Here is a 19,830-nt window from a genome sequence, read left to right on the forward strand (position 1 = left end):
TATTATTATTATTATTATTATTATTATTATTATTATTATTAGATTTGATTCCTAAAAATATGAATATTTAGGGACCCTCTGCTCTACCTGACTGTAGCTTATAATAAAAAGCACTTAGATTGCTCAGTTAGAGTAGAAAAGTGTAACATAAATAAGAAACGTTCCATTTACCAGTTCGGCGTCACAGGTGTTGGTGAGTGAGCTGGATGAAGTAACTAACAGTGCAATGATTTCTGCTGGGCAGCTACACAAGTGTGCGTTCTATTACACAATGGCTACAAATAGAGTAAAGCCCTACCTTAAATCTGCTGATAACATTCACTGAACATATCCTCCTTCTCTAATTCTTTAAGGTCTTTATGCGTGTGCTTTCAGTCTTCACGTGTCAAGTAGTTGACACAGACAAACTCTGACATCCAGGGAATGCCAACAGCGAAGAAACAGCCGAACCAACAAATGAACAAATTCTTCCTTCTCTTATTTTTCAGTTCATGCATCCTTGATTTCTTTGCTCTCATTTCCTTGAACCTATCAGTGTATCTTAGCTCCTCCCACCAGAGAAGTGAGCAAGTGAAGCGAGAAAAACATGTAGAGAGGAGCTAAGAGGCTTTTAACAATATCAGACATCCTTGCTTTAGTCGTTTTAAAGCAATGCCAGTTAAATATAGCACATCCATCGTTTCGTTACAGCAGAGTATACTAAAGTATTTGGTTGGGTCCGTGTGATAAGTGAGACTTTTAAGTCTGTGCCAGAGACAGAATAATTCTCTCATCCAGGAAATACTGAATGCAATTTAACAGTTAAGTTAACACATAATCAAATTTTTTCCCCTCTTTTTCATTTTTTTTGGTTTCTACATCCTTGATTCCTTTGCTCTTATTTCCCCAATCATCAAATTGCAGCTCAGTCCCTCACACATGACAGGTGAGCAGACAAGGTTAGAAAGACAATAAGAGAAAGGAGCTAAGACAACATATATTCATGCTTCTGAGCCATTGAAGCAAAGTCAGTTAAAAATTATGTTTGGCACAGATGCTGCTGTCCATTGTTTTGTTGCAGCACACTCCTACATATTTACAAAGTCCTGTTTCCACTCCCTGTTTGTTATGTCTCTTTTATACATCCATCCATTCGCTTCCGCTTATCCTTTTCAGGGTCGCGGGGGGCGCTGGAGCCTATCCCAGCTGTCATAGGGCGAGAGGCGGGGTACACCCTGGACAGTTCGCCAGTCTGTCGCAGGGCTAACACACAAGGACAGACAACCATTCACACTCACATTCATTCACACCTAGTGGCAATTTGGATTATCCAATTAACCTATCCCCACAAGCTGCATGTCTTTGGATGGTGGGAGGAAGCCGGAGTACCTGGAGAGAACCCACGCAAACTCCACACAGAAAGACCCCGGCCTGATGGTGGAATTGAACTCAGGACCTTCTTGCTGTGCGGCAACAGTGCTAACCACCGTGCCACCGTGCTGCCCCTCTTCTTTTATACATCATTAGTAAAAACACTTTGCTCAGGATATAGTAGATCCTCCACATCTCCCCTTTCCTGATGCATTTTAGAGACTCAAACATGCTTCAAGACGAAGAAGAAGAAGAAAAGGGCAATGAACAGATAAATGAGGAAAAACCTAAGCTGTTGCAGTCCTGTTGTTCATACCTGTTTTAGACAGTAGGGTGAGCAGTTTAATCCTTCACCTGTATTTAGTAGGGGTGCAACGATACACAAAATTCACGGTTCGGTTCGATACTTTGGTGTCACGGTTCGATATTTTTTCGATACAAAAAAATGTTCATGCCTTTTTAATTTGTCATTTATTAAAATTATAAATATATATTTTAACTCAAAAGTACAGTTTTTAAATTTAACCCTAACCCTTGTGCGTGTTTTTTATTTTGACAGCGAACGCGCACCTGCGGACCACTTATGTGCAGCCCTGGTTATTTAGCTCATCATATCGCAGCCACAGAAATTATTTTGTCCATGAAACCATAAAGCTGCACTTTCTTTTTGCCTTATAGTCTGATTTGTCATAACTTCTCCGTTTTGTGGTAAGCTTTTCTTTGGCTGTCACTTCTTCACCCTGACCTGTCTTATTTGGCTCAGCAGAACTAAAATATATATCCTGCTGCTTTTACACACGGACTCACATAAGCTCAGCGATTCTCTGCGCGATCAGCCTCTCACATGTTTAAGCTTGCTGCGGGAGATTTCACTTGTCATGTTTGCATAGTAAGCTAACGATTGATAAGACGATGTCAGAGGAATTGGTGCACAAATTATCATCACTCACAGATCAGTGCTGTCGCTCTCTATACACAGTTCGTGCGATTGCAAACTGAAAGCAAAAAACAAGCGCAAATTCAAATGCGACTTCAATATGTCACATATTGACAGTGGCTCACCGATGCCAATGACATAATTACCCAGCTACATTTCCGAAAGAATGCAAAAGCATTGACATATATTTTTCCTTCCTACAATAGCCCGACGGGCAGGGCAGAGATAGATTTTGGTAGCCCGACTGGAAAAATCGCTAGCCCCAGGACGTCGGGCTAGCGATATTGCGAGCCCTGTATCTGATTGAGGAATCACTCATCTTTGGAAAAGAGAGTTTATTACAGAGAAATGTCTCTTTCCAAAATAAAAGCTATACTATCCGCTTCTTCTGGGCTATATTCTCAGCAGCATATTAAACATATCAGGTCCCCATAAGGAGAATCATGTGCTAACGGCTGTCTAAATGACTCGGCTAAAGTTAGTAGCATGCTTGCTTGTTTTTGTCTGCTTCCACTTGTCTTTGCACTTGGATGATGTCGGCGTAAATGTGCAGTCATATTCGTTGTGTTCCCACTAGTGCTTTCAGGTTAATCTCGTTGAAATGACCTTAACGCCACAACACGGCAAATCTCCGTTAACGAGCTACCCCTGATCGCCCGTGCATGGGGCTAGACGGCTAACACACTAGCTCCCACCCATGTAATTGAGCATTGCGTGGCACATCCAACATACTGTTTTACTTTAGTCCATGACGCGCCTACCTTCAGGGTCATACGTCACATGAAAACCAAAATAATTCCAAACGCCAGATCTGAATGAGGGTGGGGGAGGTCCATGTTGCAAGGAGAGCTTAACTTCTGTCTCGCTAGCTTGCCCTGCGCTCTTCCTTCTGACAATGCTGTCTGTGTTGAGCGCTCAGTGGATCTGCGCTCGACAGTGCAGCCTAGGCGGAGTAGTCGAACGCAGATTCACTGAGCGCTCAACACAGACAGCATCGTCAGAAGGAAAGTTGATAAAATAAATTACAAATGTTGTATTGTTCGATACATATGCGTACCGAACCGAAAGCACTGTATCGAACGGTTCAATATCGATACGAATATCGTTGCACCCCTAGTATTTAGGTATAAGAGAGCCATGTCTGCTTTGAGAGATCAGTTATTGTGATGGATTGTAGTTGTTGAACTTGGATGATGAAATCATCTACTTTCTGCAGGGTTAATGATCACCTTCTTTGATTTCTCAAGTGCATTGAAAAATGATTCAGCTGCTGCTAGTGAGAAAAAACTACAGTAATGTCAGTAAATCAGAATCAGAATCAGAATCAGAATACTTTATTGATCCCTGGGGGAAATTATTTTTTGTTACAGTGCTCCATTTTAAACCAACATTAAGACAAGACAGACAATATGCTAACTAAGAATAGTACAATATATACATATATATACATACATACATACATAAGTCACTTATAAATAAATATTTGGAAAAGAAACATGTGTAGTTGTAGCAGCAAACAGTGTGTTAAGTGGATGCGTTGTACAGGGAGATGGCCACAGGCAGGAATGATTTCCTGTGTCGTTCAGTGGTGCTTTTCGGTAATCTCAGTCTCTCACTGAACGAGCTCCTGTGACTGACCAACATGTCATGGAGTGGGTGGGAGGTGTTATCCAACATTGTCTTTATCTTGGACAGCATCCGCCTCTCCGACACCACCTTGAGGGAGTCCAGCTCCATCCCCACAACATTGCTGGCCTTACGGATCAGTTTATTAAGTCTGTTGGCATCTGCGACCCTCAGCCTGCTCCCCCAGCATGCAACAGCATAGAGGATCGCACTGGCCACCACAGACTCATAGAAAATCCTCAGCATTTTCTGGCAGATGTTGAAGGACCTCAGTCGCCTCAAAAAATAGAGACGACTCTGGCCCTTCCTGTAAAGTGCTGTGGTGTTTTTAGCCCAGTCCAGTTTATTGTCAATGTGTACTCCAAGGTATTTATAGTCCTCCACAATGTCAACACTGACCCCCTGGATTGAAACAGGGGTCAAGTGTTTCCTGGTCTTCCTGAAGTCCACGATCAGTTCCTTAGTCTTTGCCACGTTGAGCTGCAGATGATTCTGCTCACACCACGTGACAAAGGAGTCGACCACAGCCCGGTACTCTGTCTCATCATCCCTGCTGATGCATCCAACCACCGCAGAGTCATCAGAAAACTTCTGAAGATGGCAGGTCTCTGTGCAGTGGCTGAAGTCTGTGGTGTAGAGGGTGAAGAGGAAGGGGGAGAGGACAGTCCCCTGTGGTGCCCCTGTGTTGCTAATCACCTTGTCAGACACACACTGTGGGAGACGTACATATTGTGGTCTTCCTGTCAGGTAATCAACAATCCAGGACACCAGAGAAGCATCCACCTGCATCGCTACTAACTTATCACCCAGGAGGGTCGGCCTGATGGTGTTGAAAGCACTGGAAAAGTCAAAAAACATGACCCTCACAGTGCTCGCCGGCTGGTCCAGATGGGTGTAGACACGATTGAGCAGGTAGATGATGGCGTCCTCTGTTCCGAGACGAGGCTGATAAGCGAACTGAAGGGGATCCAGATGTGGTCTTACTATGGGTCGCAGCTGGTCCAGGATGAGCCTTTCCAGGGTCTTCATGATGTGGGAGGTCAGTGCCACGGGCCTGTAATCCTGGGGGCCACTGGGACGAGGCGTCTTTGGTACAGGGACGAGGCATGATGTCTTCCACATCACCGGGACCCTCTGCAGACTCAGACTCAGCATAAACAGTTTATGAAAGACTCCACACAGCTGGGGGGCACAGGTCTTGAGGACAAGGGGACTCACTCCGTCTGGTCCAGCAGACTTGCCTGAGTGAAGTCTCCTCATTTGCATCTCAACCTGGTATTGAGTGAAGGTGATGGGTGGGGGAGGGGTGTCAGGAATCTCACAGGAGGCAACATGTGAAGAGAGAGGCTGGCACAGTGGTGTGGCTCTGGATTCCAGGCTGACTGCAGGTGAGGTTGTGGGGGTGGGAGCAGACACTGTGGTGTCGAATCTATTGAAAAACAGATTCAACTCGTCGGCTCTATTCTCACCTCCCTCAGCTCCCCTGCTGTTGGTTGGCCTGAATCCAGTGATGGTCTTCATGCCCCTCCACACCTCTCTCATGCTGTTCTGCTGGAGTTTCCACTCCAGCTTCCTCCTGTAATTGTCCTTAGCCTCTCTGATCTTGTCCTTTAGTAACACCTGGACCTTCCTCACCTCCTCTTTGTTGCCCCCTCTGAAAGCCCTCTTCTTGTTGTTGAGGAGGGCTTTGATGTCCTTAGTCACCCACGGCTTGTTATTTGGGTAACAATGAACAGTCTGAGCTGGAACAATGGAGTCGGTGCAGAAAGTTATGTAGTCTGTGATACACTCAGTAAGCCCATTGATGTCCTCGGCGTGAGGCTCACAGAGTGTTTCCCAGTCGGTCACCTCGAAACAGCCCTGTAGTTCCGCTATTGCCTCCTCTGACCACCTCCTAACAGTCCTGGTGGTCACAGGTTCCCTCCTCACAATTGGCACATAGCGGGGGGTGAGGTGAATCAGGTTATGATCTGACCTACCAAGTGGGGGGAGGGAGGAGGAGCTGTATGCATCCTTGACGTTAGCATACAGTAAGTCTAAAGTTTTCTCTCCCCTGGTGGGACAGTCCACATATTGTTTGAATGTTGGTAGTGTATTGTCCAGTGATACATGGTTGAAGTCACCCGAGATCACAATAAAGGCACTCGGGTGCTGAGTCTGTAGCCGAGCTATGGCAGAGTGGATAGTGTCACATGCAGCTGTGGGGTTAGCAGAGGGGGGAACATAAACAGCCACCAAGATGACGTGAGAGAATTCCCTGGGTAAATAATACGGCCTGAGTCCAACAGCACACAGTTCAGTGTCCGGGCAACAAATCCTTTCTTTGATTGTTATGTTGGCAGGGTTACACCACCGGTTGTTAACTAAAACAGCAAGCCCACCTCCTTTACGCTTACCGCTAGCGATGCTGTCCCTGTCCGCCCGAACAGTGTGGAAGCCTTCCACGGAAGCATTCTCATCGGGAATGACCTGGTGCAGCCATGATTCGGTGAAACACATCAGGCTACACTCTCGGTATTCCCTCTGACTCCGTACCAGTGCTGAGAGCTCGTCGATTTTAATTGCCAACGATCGCACATTTCCCATCACGATAGACGGCAGACACGGTTTAAACCTCCTCCTCGCTTCGAGCCTCCGCTGTCTCACCGTCACCTTTTTTCTTCTCTTCTGTCCTTGACCTCTGCATCCCCGATGTGTTTTCCTCCAAATTTCAGCTGGTACTTCTGCGGGCACTTCTGCGGGCCTGGCCAGCGAGCCGGCCGGCATCAGGGCGATCAGCTGATCTCTGGAGTAAACAGTCCGTGCGTGTAGGAGATGTGCCGCGGTCCCGTTCCATGATAAAAGTAACAGTTCCACGGCCACCAGAAGAACAAAAACTCTCTCAATCCACATGATTGAGTAAGAGATAGAAAACGGAGGAAAATACAAGTCAGAAAAAAAAAGAATACGTAAGAAAAAAGAGCTAAACTAAGAGAAAAGCAGGAGCGACTGTAACAGGCTGCACGCTGGTTGGCGCATGCGCAACACCACCTCATGGATCACTGACTGCCTGACAGACTGACCACAGTATGTGAGACTGGGCCGAGCTCTCTTTCTGATTTAGTGATGTGCAGCAGGAGCTCCACAGGTGGACAGTTCTGTCCTGGACTTTATACACTCAGACATTCAGTACAAGTCTGAGTCAAGACACCTGGATGTATTAGTGATGGCAGGAGGAGGAGTGTGAAGCACTGGTGGATGATTTTGTGATGTGATCTGGAAACAATCATCAGCTGGGGAGAAGTACAAGTACCTGGTACATGTAGTACATGGAAAACAGGCTGAACTGGAAGATCAATACAGAGGCTGGATACAAAGGAAATGAACAGACTTTTATCAAGTAGCGAGAGCCTTCAACATGTGCAATGCTGTTTCTGTAAGGCAGAATAAATATGTTGATCATTATTAAATCATTTAGAAGAGAGAGACTTAATGTTTAATGCTTGGTAAAAAGTAAATGGCCTGTATTTGTACCCAGAAAGGGTCATCTGGGGAAAAGGAGGATCGCATTTGTCGGCCGCAGTTGTCGGAGCCTGTGTGTACTTGTGTGTGCTTGTAAACGCGACAATGGCAGAGGAGCGCGGCTAAAAAACTTTTAAATATTACTTTTTCTGGGTCACAAAATAAACTTTTAAGATATTTTCAGGCAAGGATGTAGCTGTGTAATGCTCAAATATGTACTTAATTTATCAAAACATCACATATTTGCAAAAATGCTCCGACGTTTTTGGAGACATCTATTTTTTTTAATGCTTTGAGGCAGCTTTTGAACATCTGTGGCATCTATTAAAGTCAAATCTAGCCTTTCTTTAACAACATAAGCAAACTGCTTTTGTATTTAACCACTTTTCTGTTTAATTACATTTTAAATAATAATAATAACAATAGTATTTATTTTGTTAAAAAAATGTGTTTAAAAACAGGTTTTGTTGTGAAAGCTATAATCCAGATTAGTGGCCTGTTAAATGGTTAAAGTCTAGGTTGGCTTTATACTTGAGAATAAAGTAACATAGCTTGCCCTCCTAAAGAATTAAGTTAAATTCCAGAGTTGAATCGTAAGAAACATTATGTTACATATAAACCCTGCCATATGTTAGATCTGGTCATTTTGCTTATTAGAAACTTTATATATTGGAAGTTAACTTTTAACAAGCATGTAATGATTATATTTAAATTAGGTGGTCTTTTTTTAAAACACATACATTTTTAGGCCTAAACTGACAGTGCCAATACCACACATTCAGACACAGTAGTAGATGGTGTTTTTAATACTATATGTGTTAGTTTAATTTGGTTGTATGTGGTCTACATTGACCTTCTGTCTTGTAAGTTATTATGACTGCACAGCCATTAAGGATCAAATCAGGTTCTAAAAAATGTTCTGTTCTTTCTCCCTCTGCTTGCTTCTTACTGTCTTTGAGTTTCGGGACCAGTACTCCTGCTGTTGGACAGAAAGACATCAACTCAGTGGTAAGTGTTTTGGTTTTCCAATATATTAGCAATTGTCATTGACATTTATAGTAATCAGGCTGAACTTTAATCATACTTTAGATCAGCCTGTTTTACTTATTGTTTTATTTGTGCTTTGGTTTGAGGAAGTTGTTTCTTCACTAATCTTTTCCTGTCTTCTGTTATTAGACTTGAGATATGACTGCACTATGCTGTTGCTGTTGACTCCAGTTAATTCTACAAGACATACTGTGTAAGTAAACAAACAACAACAGTTTGGTCTGCATTTCTTGAAAGATCACATCCCCCAAACTTAGTTTAGAGGGTCTACACTGTATTTAGTGAAGTCTGCAGGTTTTCTAACAGCAAACTTTGTTTTGTGCCCAAATCATTTTGCACATCATTAGAATAAAAGTTATTAGCCATGTTTGCATAACCCTTTTTAAAATGATGCTTTCATGACATTATTGTATGTTGGGTGGTGGTCACGGCTATCCAGACTGACAAGTGGGACATTGAATGTCACCTCCCCGGTGGGGAGGGAGCCTGAGATTGTCTAAGTTTGAGTCTGTTCTATACCAAATGCAGGGTAAAAAAAATCTTTTAAGAAAGCAATTAAGTTCATGTTCCAAAAAATATGATTGTTTGCTTGCAGGACACCAGGAGAGATGAGTCCTCCATCACAGATGGTGTGGTCAGTGAAGATGGTCGCCTGCAGGTTCAAGCTCATTGCATCTACAACCCACATCCACTGCCACTGTACTTAAGGGAAGTTAAAGACTTTCTCCTACATTTGGATCACCTCGATCCATGATAGTCATTGAGGCAGTAATGCCTGGACTGGAAACAAGCCATCCTTAAAATAATACAACATTCCAGCTCCTGTGTTGGAATGGAAAACAAATGTGTTGTTTAAATTAGAGACTGCACTTGTGACAGAAAAATAAATATTTTATTTTGATTATATAAGTAATGTATGTACAAAACAAACTTGTGGTAGGTCTAAACTTATTTTCTTAATAATTAAATCTGAGACTTTGTTTCATTGTAAGATTATAACAGTGATGGCAATATAATTGTTTGTTGTTCAAGAGAACAGTGTCCAGTATGTTGGCTGTTATACTTTTTTGCATTTGAAAATAAAAGTTGGGCTGATTTTAACATCACTACAAAGTGTTGTTAATTATTTTTAATCATATTCAGGTTACCACAAATTGTTTTTTCATTTGTTGAACTTGAAATGTTTGTTAGTAGGTAAACAATTAGTATTGTACAGTCAGAAATATCAAGTTATTCTTAATACTGCAGACTTGCAATGAACAAGTTGTATGGGCAGAAATCTGTGCCATCAGAAACTGAATTTGAATAAGTTAAATTTGAATTTGAATTGCTCAGATTGAATCTGAATTGTAACTTGAATAAATGCTTTTGGAAACTGAATTTGAATTAGTCTAATTTGAAATTGAATTTATGGTTTGAAAATGATCATCACTAAATTGAAATTGAATTTTATATTTTGAAAATGAATTGATTTGCTTTGAAACTGCATTTTATCCTTTAAAAATTCAGCTCTCGAATAATTTCAGTTTCAGTTCTACAATTCAATTTCAGTTCCAAAATTCAGTTTTTTGGAACTTACATCCGGTTCCGGTTCAAGCGCAGATTAATAGAACTACGTTTTACTAGCGGACCGAAAGTGTTACCGACGGGAATCTACAGCGTCTTGAGCTGAGTTAAGACTTCAGAAGTCATTCGTCATGTCGAATGACCAGCGGATGAACTCTCAAGTTGGTAATAAATGTATTACATGTATAAGAACAAGCGTCATGTTAACTAATGATAGCCGTAAGGTAACTTTTATGCTTATTGTAGCTGTTAGCTAAAAACGCTAATTTAGCGTAGTTTAACCTGAATTCAGCTTTGACAACAAATATGATCGACTGTTTCTAGTAGAATTCCAAAGTTGTCATCTTGGACCCTCTCAGAGTACCCCCTCTGTATGCTTGCAGAGACCCCTACAGTAGGGAAACATGCAAAACCATCTGTCCTCTCTGTGCTCTCTGTCCAAAATGTCCATCTCTGTCCATCCTCGAAGATGCCAATGTTCACATTTTGGACAGAGAGGACAGATGGTTTGAAAGAGGAGTGAAAGAAGCCATCTATGTCCACTGTGAGCGACCATCTTTGAACAGAGGCGGGGGTTTACGACACCAACTCTCTGCCATCTATAATCCAGTTTTGAGATCCCTTCCCAGACGCCTTAACGCCCACTCACATCCTGGGCCATCTGATCTCAGGAATTCGCATGATAAGGTGGGGCCAGGTTTCACAATGAACTCACCCGAAACTCTGACTGGTTGGGACCCACACCCAGTTTCACACCTTGGCTCAGGCGATTAGAGGATCATCAGGGGGTCCTTTTGTCCCTCTGTGGGGGGAAACTCCCACTAGGTTTATATCTGGGACTCTCCACCATTTGACCTTAGAACTGAAGAAGCTTCTCGGATGAGAGGTGAAACGTCTTCAAGTAACTTAAAGAAGTCCAGACGGTTTTCTTTGCAAGCTCCTTTGACTACGATGACCTGGATGACTGAGAACCTACACAGACAGGTACAGTGATATTTATTAACAGCATGTAGAAGTGTTACTTCTGATGCATAGAAATCCCACAGTGGAAATATTATTATCATCATTTCCAAGAGTGTAATAATTTTAATTGGAATGAAAAGAAAAGCAGAAGATCGATACCAAAATATGCAGTATCGCACATCACTACCCACAATGCATTGCGGCCTGCCGTCAATCCCGAAGCGCGCTAATTTTGAAATTACACACCACGTGATTACGTTGTGCAGCTGAGTCACGTGACCGCACAGCAACAAATCGCTGCAGATCTGGGTAAAGGGGGCGGAGCAAAGTGTATGCGCTGGAGAGGACTCGAGCAGAGAGAGCTGCTTTTTCGTGAAACGGGAGTAAAGTAGTAAACCTACAGGATCATATACAACTACCTACTTTTCAATCGATAGCTGCACCGCTGTCTCTTGGATTGTAGCTGGATCTGTTAACTGTGTTTGGAAAGGCTTCTAGCTTAATCACAGAGTTCTCTTGTTTGTGGGCTCATCTAAAGGTAAGCACGGAGCTAACTTTGATGTGGTTTTAGTTTATGTTTTTCTCTGGTGAGAATAATAGATTGCTTACTATACATTGACGTCAGGGAGACTGTAGAGTTTGTGATTGCTTGCAATATTATAATATGGCGGTTGCTAGGAGGTAAGAATACATATAGCAAAAATAATCTTGGAATATGAACAAAAGGATGGAGTGCAGGGGAGGAGAACAACCAACCCCCACCCCAGGACATGAAGCCACGGGTACAAGCCTGGGGGAGGGCAATCAGCCTTTAGTGGACAATTATGTTATGAAAAATGACATATTAACTACTACAAAACACTGACCTTTGTGGGAATGCTTGGAGCAGACTAACATGTGAGCTGGAGTGTTCTGCGACGTTATATTTGTCTTCGAATGGTGTGAAATGTGAAAGCCTGCATGCCATAGTTTGCCCTAGTGCAGGCCCGGCCCTAACCAATCTGGCGCCCTAGGCAAGATTTTAGGTGGCGCCCCCCTACATCGGCAGTATAGTGTATGTACTCACAAGAAACCGAATAGCTTTGTCTTTGACCTTTTTTTTTTACTTAAAGAAAGCAAATTCACAATCAGAATAATTAACAAGATAAAAAAATATATGAATAAATAAATGAATACAAAAAATGAATATATGAAATACAATAAATTTTACATACATAAACACAATAAAACGTGTCAACAAGTTGGATAAAATAAATCAAAAATACAATATAAATAAGGCACTGCACAAAACAAGATATTAAATAAACCAGTATGACTTTAACAACTATATTACAAAAAAGGGGATCCTACAGAGTTCTCTAGTTGTGCTTTTTAATACTGCATTAACTAGAATGACTTACAAATTACTGTACACCACCCCCTCATCAACCTCACATGACCTGCTACAGCCTTACTCTCCTAGTCTTTCTTGCAGCAAAGTCATCTACAACATCATCATATGACAACTGATTTGAGACCACATGATTTATGCTTATGATGGAAAGTCCACTGAGACATTCTTGCATCATAGTATATCTCAGGTAGGTTTTAATGAGTTTGAGCTTAGAGAAGCTTCTTTCAGCAGCAGCCACTGTAACAGGAAGAGTGGCAAAGATTCTCAGAGCAACCCACATGTTGGGGTAAATTTCTGCCAGCTTCTTCTCATGCAGGAAGGTCAAGAGTTCCATGTTTGTCATGTTCTTTGATGGCAATGGTGGGAAATTCTGCATTTCCATTGCAAGTTCTGTGCCATTAATGTCCGGCTGGCTGTCATGGGTCAGAGTAGTACTCAGTGTTTGGCACTGCTGTAGCAGCTCTTCTTTTTGTAAGTTGTGGAAATTGAGGAGTACTCCAAACTTGTCATTCACCTCTCCAAGGTTCTGAAATCTCTCATCAAGTGAAGAGATGGCTGTATCCACTACCACATTAAAAAATGTGGTTTCCATTTTTTTAAGTGCATCTTGTATGGGCTCATCTGGAGACTCATAACCGAAGTGCCTTTTGGTGGTTCTCAATCGCTTTTGTTTGAGTTCAGCCTCCACATTCATTTCTTCACACATCTCCTTTGCCGTTGTCTGTGCATCAGAAAATCCAGTGTTTCTGTAGCTGGTGAGGGAATCTTTGGTTTTCTTCAGCAAGTCGACAGCCACATCTAGCTGCATGGAGGGCGACTGCATGAGTTTACTCACATACTGGATCTTGCTGAGAATGTCATACCAGATGGCTGTACAAATGCAAAAACGATAGGATCCAATCTCCTCAGCCAAAGACTGGGCTTCAACTCTGACCACAGGGTCTGTAGCTGTTTCCCTCACCTCCAGAAGAGCCTCTCTGACTTGCCGAGCCTGATATCTGACTTCCTCAATGCTTTTTATCCTGCTTTCCCATCTGGTCTCAGCCCATGATTTCAAGGTGGTTTTCACATGTTTCAAGAGAACACCCCACCTATGGGTGGAGGCTGAGAAGAGCTTGAATAATTTTGCTAAATGCCCAAAGTAGCCAAGGGCATCTGGTGAGCTTTTTGCAGCATCAGCTACTACCAGATTTAAAGTGTGGGCACCACATGGGACCAAAAAAGCTCTTGAGTTTAGCTGAAGCAACCTTGCCTGAACACCTTTATTTTTTCCCTTCATGTTGGCCCCATTGTCATAGGACTGTCCTCTGCAGTCTTCAAAAGGAATGTTAAGCTCCTCTATCCGTTTTAGCATGAGAGTTGACAAATGATCTCCTGTTGATTCCTCTGCAACAAGAAAGCCCAGGAAATGCTCTTTAACTTGTGGTATGCCTTCTTGTGACACTATCCTGACTATGACAGAGAGCTGTTCCTTATGACTCGGATCAGGTGTGCAATCTAAAATGATGGAGAAATACTTTGATGTTTTGATATCTTCCACAATGCGTTTTATTATTCTTGAACTGATGGTGTCAATCAGTTCATTTTGGATTGTTTTTCCCAGATAATGTATGTGACTGCCAGCTCCACTTTCTACTCTACTGACATGCTGCTTCATCACTGGATCAAATTTGGCCATAAGCTCCACTTCTTTCAGAAAATTGCCATTGTCTGGTTTATTTAATGTGTCTGTGGACCCCCTGAAAGCCATGTTTCTTTCAGCTAAGGACTGAATTATTGCCACCAAACGATGTAGAACTTCACGCCACCTTTTTCTCTCAGCCTCAGCAAGTGCCATCTCTTGTTTATCTATTGTGAGTCCTTTCGCAAAACAGACCTCCAAGTCCTTCCATGTTGCCATGTGAGCATTATGCTCCTGGCTATCCTCATGGATAGGGATGGGTATCGTTTAGGTTTTATCCGATACCGGTGCCAAACCGGTACTTTTGAAACGGTGCCGGTGCTTAAATGGTGCTCAAACCGGTGCTTAAAGAATGGAGAACACAAAATTGGTCCAAAAACCTCTCATGTTCAGCTGTTTTTTGTAAAAAGATAACAATGTTAGCCTTTTCTGCAGCTATGGGGCATATATGGTATCACTCTTGGCTGGAAGCAGTGCTTAAACAATGGAAAAAACACAAACTTTGTCCAAAAACCTCTCATGTTTAGCTGTTTTCCACTTTTTCTTTGGTCATTTTAGCCTTTTTGGCAAGGGTGAAGGGAGTATCTGCCATCAAACAAGAGGACAGCCGCATGTAGCTATGATGATGTTTGCTAGTTCACCTTACATGCATTAATGTAATAACGTGGTTAGCCTACTCAAAGTAAATTACACACGAACAACATTAAACTACTCACGCAGAGAAGAACGGCTGCTGCTGCTGCCGTCATCATCCGTCATCATTTCTGCTACACTGGCAGGGCTAGGGGCCAGGACTGTCCTCTTCGGGTTTTTGGGGGATATTGCTCCGGGTCCGATAACTGGCAACCCACCCGTAGTAGATGTGCACGGTGTGAGGTCTCGCAGCAAGCTATCAAATACGGCGCATTTCTCGGCTTTAAAAAAACCCCGCTATGCATCGCCAGGTGTTTCATCGGATTTGTTTACCTCCTTTGACAGTATCACAGTATCAGCTTAAAGCACTTGTTGCAGGCTGCTGAGTTTGCATATTTTGCTGTGAAGTACAGCCAGACTTTTGACCGCTTTGTCTTGGGCATTTTTAATCTGTAGCTCTGCTCTAAAAGAACGTACATACCTGGCCCCGCCTACTATCCTCGGAAACGTAAAATGATTGGCTAGAATCTAAAGTGTATCACAGCTCAGGAAAAAAAAGCACCGAAATGTGCGCTGCTTTTCGGTCTGGTTACTACCGTACCGGACACCGGTACCCATCCCTACTCATGGACCTTGAGCAAGTGGCTTGCATTTTTCCAGTCCTTCAGACCTTCCCTACTCAGTTTGTAATCTCTCTTGGAAAACATTTTGCAGCAGAAGCAGTGCAAGCTATCCTCTTTTTTCGAATACATAAGCCAGGTTCTTCTCACCTTTTCCCCATTGATTAAGAGTCTGTTAAAATAATCATGCTGACACCTTCGCCCGTCTTTCTGTTTCGGGAATGTGAAGTCACTATCAATTACAAATGGACCTCTGTGAACTAACTCTGTTCGTACCTTTTCAGTTAAAGCAGAAGGCCAGTCAGCAGGGTCTATTGGTGCAGCAGGAAGACCGCTTGATGCTGCTGCATCACTGCTGGGTTGTGCTGCTGAGGTGGAGGCAACAGGAACACCGCTTGATGCTGCTGCATCATGGCTGGGTTGTGCTGCTGATGCTGCAAAACTGGTGGGTTGTGCTGCTGAGGTGGAGGCAACAGGAAGACCGCTTGATGCTGCTGCATCATGGCTGGGTTGTGCTGCTGATGCTGCATCACTGGTGGGTTGTGCTGCTGAAGTGGAGGCAGCAGCGGTAGATGTGGTAGATGGCCCAGGGGTGGGATTTAGAAACTTAAAATTCAGGGAAATTAAGGACGCATTTTAGGGCTGCATTTCGAGCAGCCTTTGAATTGGGACAGTCTTTGTCGTGTCGCTGTGACGTAATCGGCCTTAAAATGCGGCCTTTAAGGCTGCAGACCCCAAATCCGGTCATTGGTACTTCCTGGCTTGTGTAGTTACTAGGTAACAAAAGCTCAACACTGCCCCTAGCGTCCTGGAGCACTTCCGTTGTGTTTTGGAATTTGCATGTGTTTTGGGGTTTGCAAGTGTTTTGGAGTTTGCAAGTGTTTTGGAGTTTGCGTGTGTTTTGGAGTTTGTACGTGCTTTGTCTCTAGGGGCCACCGTACATACTTCACATGAAGACCAAAATAGTTCCAAAGTCCAGATCTGAATGAGGGTGGGGGAGGTTCAATTTGCCATGTTGCAACCAGCTTAGCTACTGTCTTGCTAGCTTGTGCTGCGCTCAGTGGATCTGCGCTCGACAGTGGAGCCTAGGCGGAGTAGTCGAATGCAGATCCACTGAGCTCTCAACACAGACAGCATCATCAGAAGAAAAGTTGATAAAATAAATTACAATTTTGTATTGTTTGATACATATGCGTACCGAACCGAAAGCACTGTATCAAACGGTTCAATATCGATATCGATCGATACTTTTTTTTTTTTTTTACAACAGGAGTAACAGGAGCAGAAGAGTCTGGAACAGCAGAGAAACAATTTCAGCCATTTGGACTCAGCTCAGCCACTACAGAGGAAAAAATGTCTTCAACACAAAAGGTGAGAAAAACATCACAGACAACACAACACTGTTATTGAAACTGTGTGTTCAGCTGCTTGGTTTTTAAAAACCCGTTAACAGCAGCTTTATCTTTTCTATCCTGGGCTCATCCATACAGGGAGTGCAGAATTATTAGGCAAGTTGTATTTTTGAGGAATAATTTTACTATTGAACAACAACCATGTTCTCAATGAACCCAAAAAACACATTAATATCAAACCTGAATGTTTTTGGAAGTAGTTTTTAGTTTGCTTTTAGTTTTAGCTATTTTAGGGGGATATCTGTGTGTGCAGGTGACTATTACTGTGCATAATTATTAGGCAACTTAACAAAAAACAAATATATACCCATTTCAATTATTTATTTTTTACCAGTAAAAGCAATATAACATCTCCACATTCACAAATATACATTTCTGACATTCAAAAACAAAACAAAAACAAATCAGCGACCAACATAGCCACCTTTCTTTGCAAGGACACTCAAAAGCCTGCCATCCATGGATTCTGTCAGTGTTTTGATCTGTTCACCATCAACATTGCGTGCAGCAGCAACCACAGCCTCCCAGACACTGTTCAGAGAGGTGTACCGTTTTCCCTCCTTGTAAATCTCACATTTGATGATGGACCACAGGTTCTCATTGGAGTTCAGATCAGGTGAACAAGGAGGCCATGTCATTAGTTTTTCTTCTTTTATACCCTTTCTTGCCAGCCACGCTGTGAAGTACTTGGACGCGTGTGATGGAGCATTGTCCTGCATGAAGATCATGTTTTTCTTGAAGGATGCAGACTTCTTCCTGTGCCACTGCTTGAAGAAGGTGTCTTCCAGAAACTGGCAGTAGGACTGGGAGTTGAGCTTGACTCCATCCTCAACCCGAAAAGGCCCCACAAGCTCATCTTTGATGATACCAGCCCAAACCAGTACTCCACCTCCACCTTGCTGGCGTCTGAGTCGGACTGGAGCTCTCTGCCCTTTACCAATCCAGCCACGGCCCATCCATCTGGCCCATCAAGACTCACTCTCATTTCATCAGTCCATAAAACCTTAGAAAAACCAGTCTTGAGATATTTCTTGGCCCAGTCTTGACGTTTCAGCTTGTGTGTCTTGTTCAGTGGTGGTCGTCTTTCAGCCTTTCTTACCTTGGCCATGTCTCTGAGTATTGCACACCTTGTGCTTTTGGGCACTCCAGTGATGTTGCAGCTCTGAAATATGGCCAAACTGGTGGCAAGTGGCATCTTGGCAGCTGCACGCTTGACTTTTCTCAGTTCATGGGCAGTTATTTTGCGCCTTGGTTTTTCCACACGCTTCTTGCGACCCTGTTGACTATTTTGAATGAAACGCTTGATTGTTCGATGATCACGCTTCAGAAGCTTTGCAATTTTGAGACTGCTGCATCCCTCTGCAAGATATCTCACTATTTTTGACTTTTCTGAGCCTGTCAAGTCCTTCTTTTGACCCATTTTGCCAAAGGAAAGGACGTTGCCTAATAATTATGCACCACCTGATATAGGGTGTTGATGTCATTAGACCACACCCCTTCTCATTACAGAGATGCACATCACCTAATATGCTTAATTGGTAGTAGGCTTTCGAGCCTATACAGCTTGGAGTAAGACAACATGCATGAAGAGGATGATGTGGACAAAATACTCATTTGCCTAATAATTCTGCACTCCCTGTATATACAGAATCTACATTCAAAATCAGAAACCACAGAAGTCACAAGAAAATACAAAGATCATATTTTATCTACACACATTGAAACAACAATATCATCAGTTGAACTCAAAAAAATTTTGTGAAATAAAAGATTTTCTCCGCTGATCAATATTTCCTAATGTCATTTTAATTATACCTCTCTTTGTGTCACATCATTGTAATGTGATACTATCACCAGAAGGTGGTGGTAACACACCAGCAATGTGTTTGTTGACATGTTTCATTCCACTGACGGAGGGAGTTTCAGTTTGTTCCACGACTGCATTTCACTCACTGCCTCTGTCACTGCAGGACCAACATGGAGCAAGAAGTCAGCACTCTCAGGAAGCTGACAAACCTCACAGAAGAAAGGGAGAGAAAACGTACAGCTGTGAGTTGTGTGGAAAGTCTTTTACCCAGGCTGGAGCCTTAAAAAGACACCAACTCATCCACAGTGGAGTTAAAGCATACAGCTGTGACATGTGTGGAAAGTCTTTTACCCTGGCTGAAACCTTAAAAAGACACCAACTCATCCACAGTGGATTTAAACCTTACAGCTGTGACTTGTGTGGAAAGTCTTTTACCCTGGCTGGAGGCTTAAAAACACACCAACTCATCCACAGTGGATTTAAACCTTACAGCTGTGAGTTGTGTGGAAAGTCTTTTACCCATGCTCAAAGCTTAAAAAGACACCAACTCATGCACAGTGGATTTAAACCTTACAGCTGTGACTTGTGTGGAAAGTCTTTTACTCAGGCTGGAGCCTTAAAAAAACACCAACTCATCCACAGTGTAGTTAAACCTTACAGCTGTGACTTGTGTGGAAAGTGGTTTACCCAGGCAGAGAACTTAAAAACACACCAACTCATCCACAGTGGAGTTAAACCTTACAGCTGTGACTTGTGTGGAAAGTCTTTTACCCTGGCTAAAGACTTAAAAAGACACCAACTCATCCACAGTGGAGTTAAATCTTACAGCTGTGACTTGTGTGGAAAGTCTTTTACCCGGGCTGGAGACTTAAAAAGACACCAACTCATCCACAGTGGAGTTAAACCTTACAGCTGTGACTTGTGTGGAAAGTCTTTTACCTGGGCTGGAAACTTAAAAACACACAGAATCATCCACAGTGGAGTTAAACCTTACAGCTGTGACTTGTGTGGAAAGTGGTTTACCCTGGCAGAAAACTTAAAAACACACAAACTCATTCACAGTGGATTTAAACCTTACAACTGTGACTTGTGTGGAAAATCTTTTACTCAGGCTGGAGGCTTAAAAACACACCAACTCATCCACAGTGGAGTTAAAGCGTACAGCTGTGAGTTGTGTGGAAAGTCTTTTGCCCGGGCTGGAGCCTTAAAAAAACACCAACTCATCCACAGTGTAGTTTAAGCACACTACTGTGACTTGTGTGGTAAAGCTTTTGCTCAAAGTCGAAACTTACAG

At 42.8% G+C, this 19,830-nt stretch overlaps 1 long non-coding RNA gene across 1 annotated transcript; it reads left to right on the forward strand.

Annotated features, from left to right (window-relative positions):
• The first annotated feature begins 11,365 nt into the window (after nucleotides 1-11,365).
• On the forward strand, nucleotides 11,366-19,091 carry LOC308392829. Its single transcript, XR_013970873.1, has 3 exons — nucleotides 11,366-11,528; nucleotides 16,588-16,688; nucleotides 18,700-19,091. It is a non-coding gene; the product is annotated as an uncharacterized lncRNA (long non-coding RNA).
• The last annotated feature ends 739 nt before the right edge of the window (nucleotides 19,092-19,830 follow it).

The sequence above is a fragment of the Rhamphochromis sp. 'chilingali' genome (genome assembly GCF_963969265.1).
Source record: "Rhamphochromis sp. 'chilingali' genome assembly, chromosome: 1".
Classification (NCBI taxonomy): domain Eukaryota; kingdom Metazoa; phylum Chordata; class Actinopteri; order Cichliformes; family Cichlidae; genus Rhamphochromis; species Rhamphochromis sp. 'chilingali'.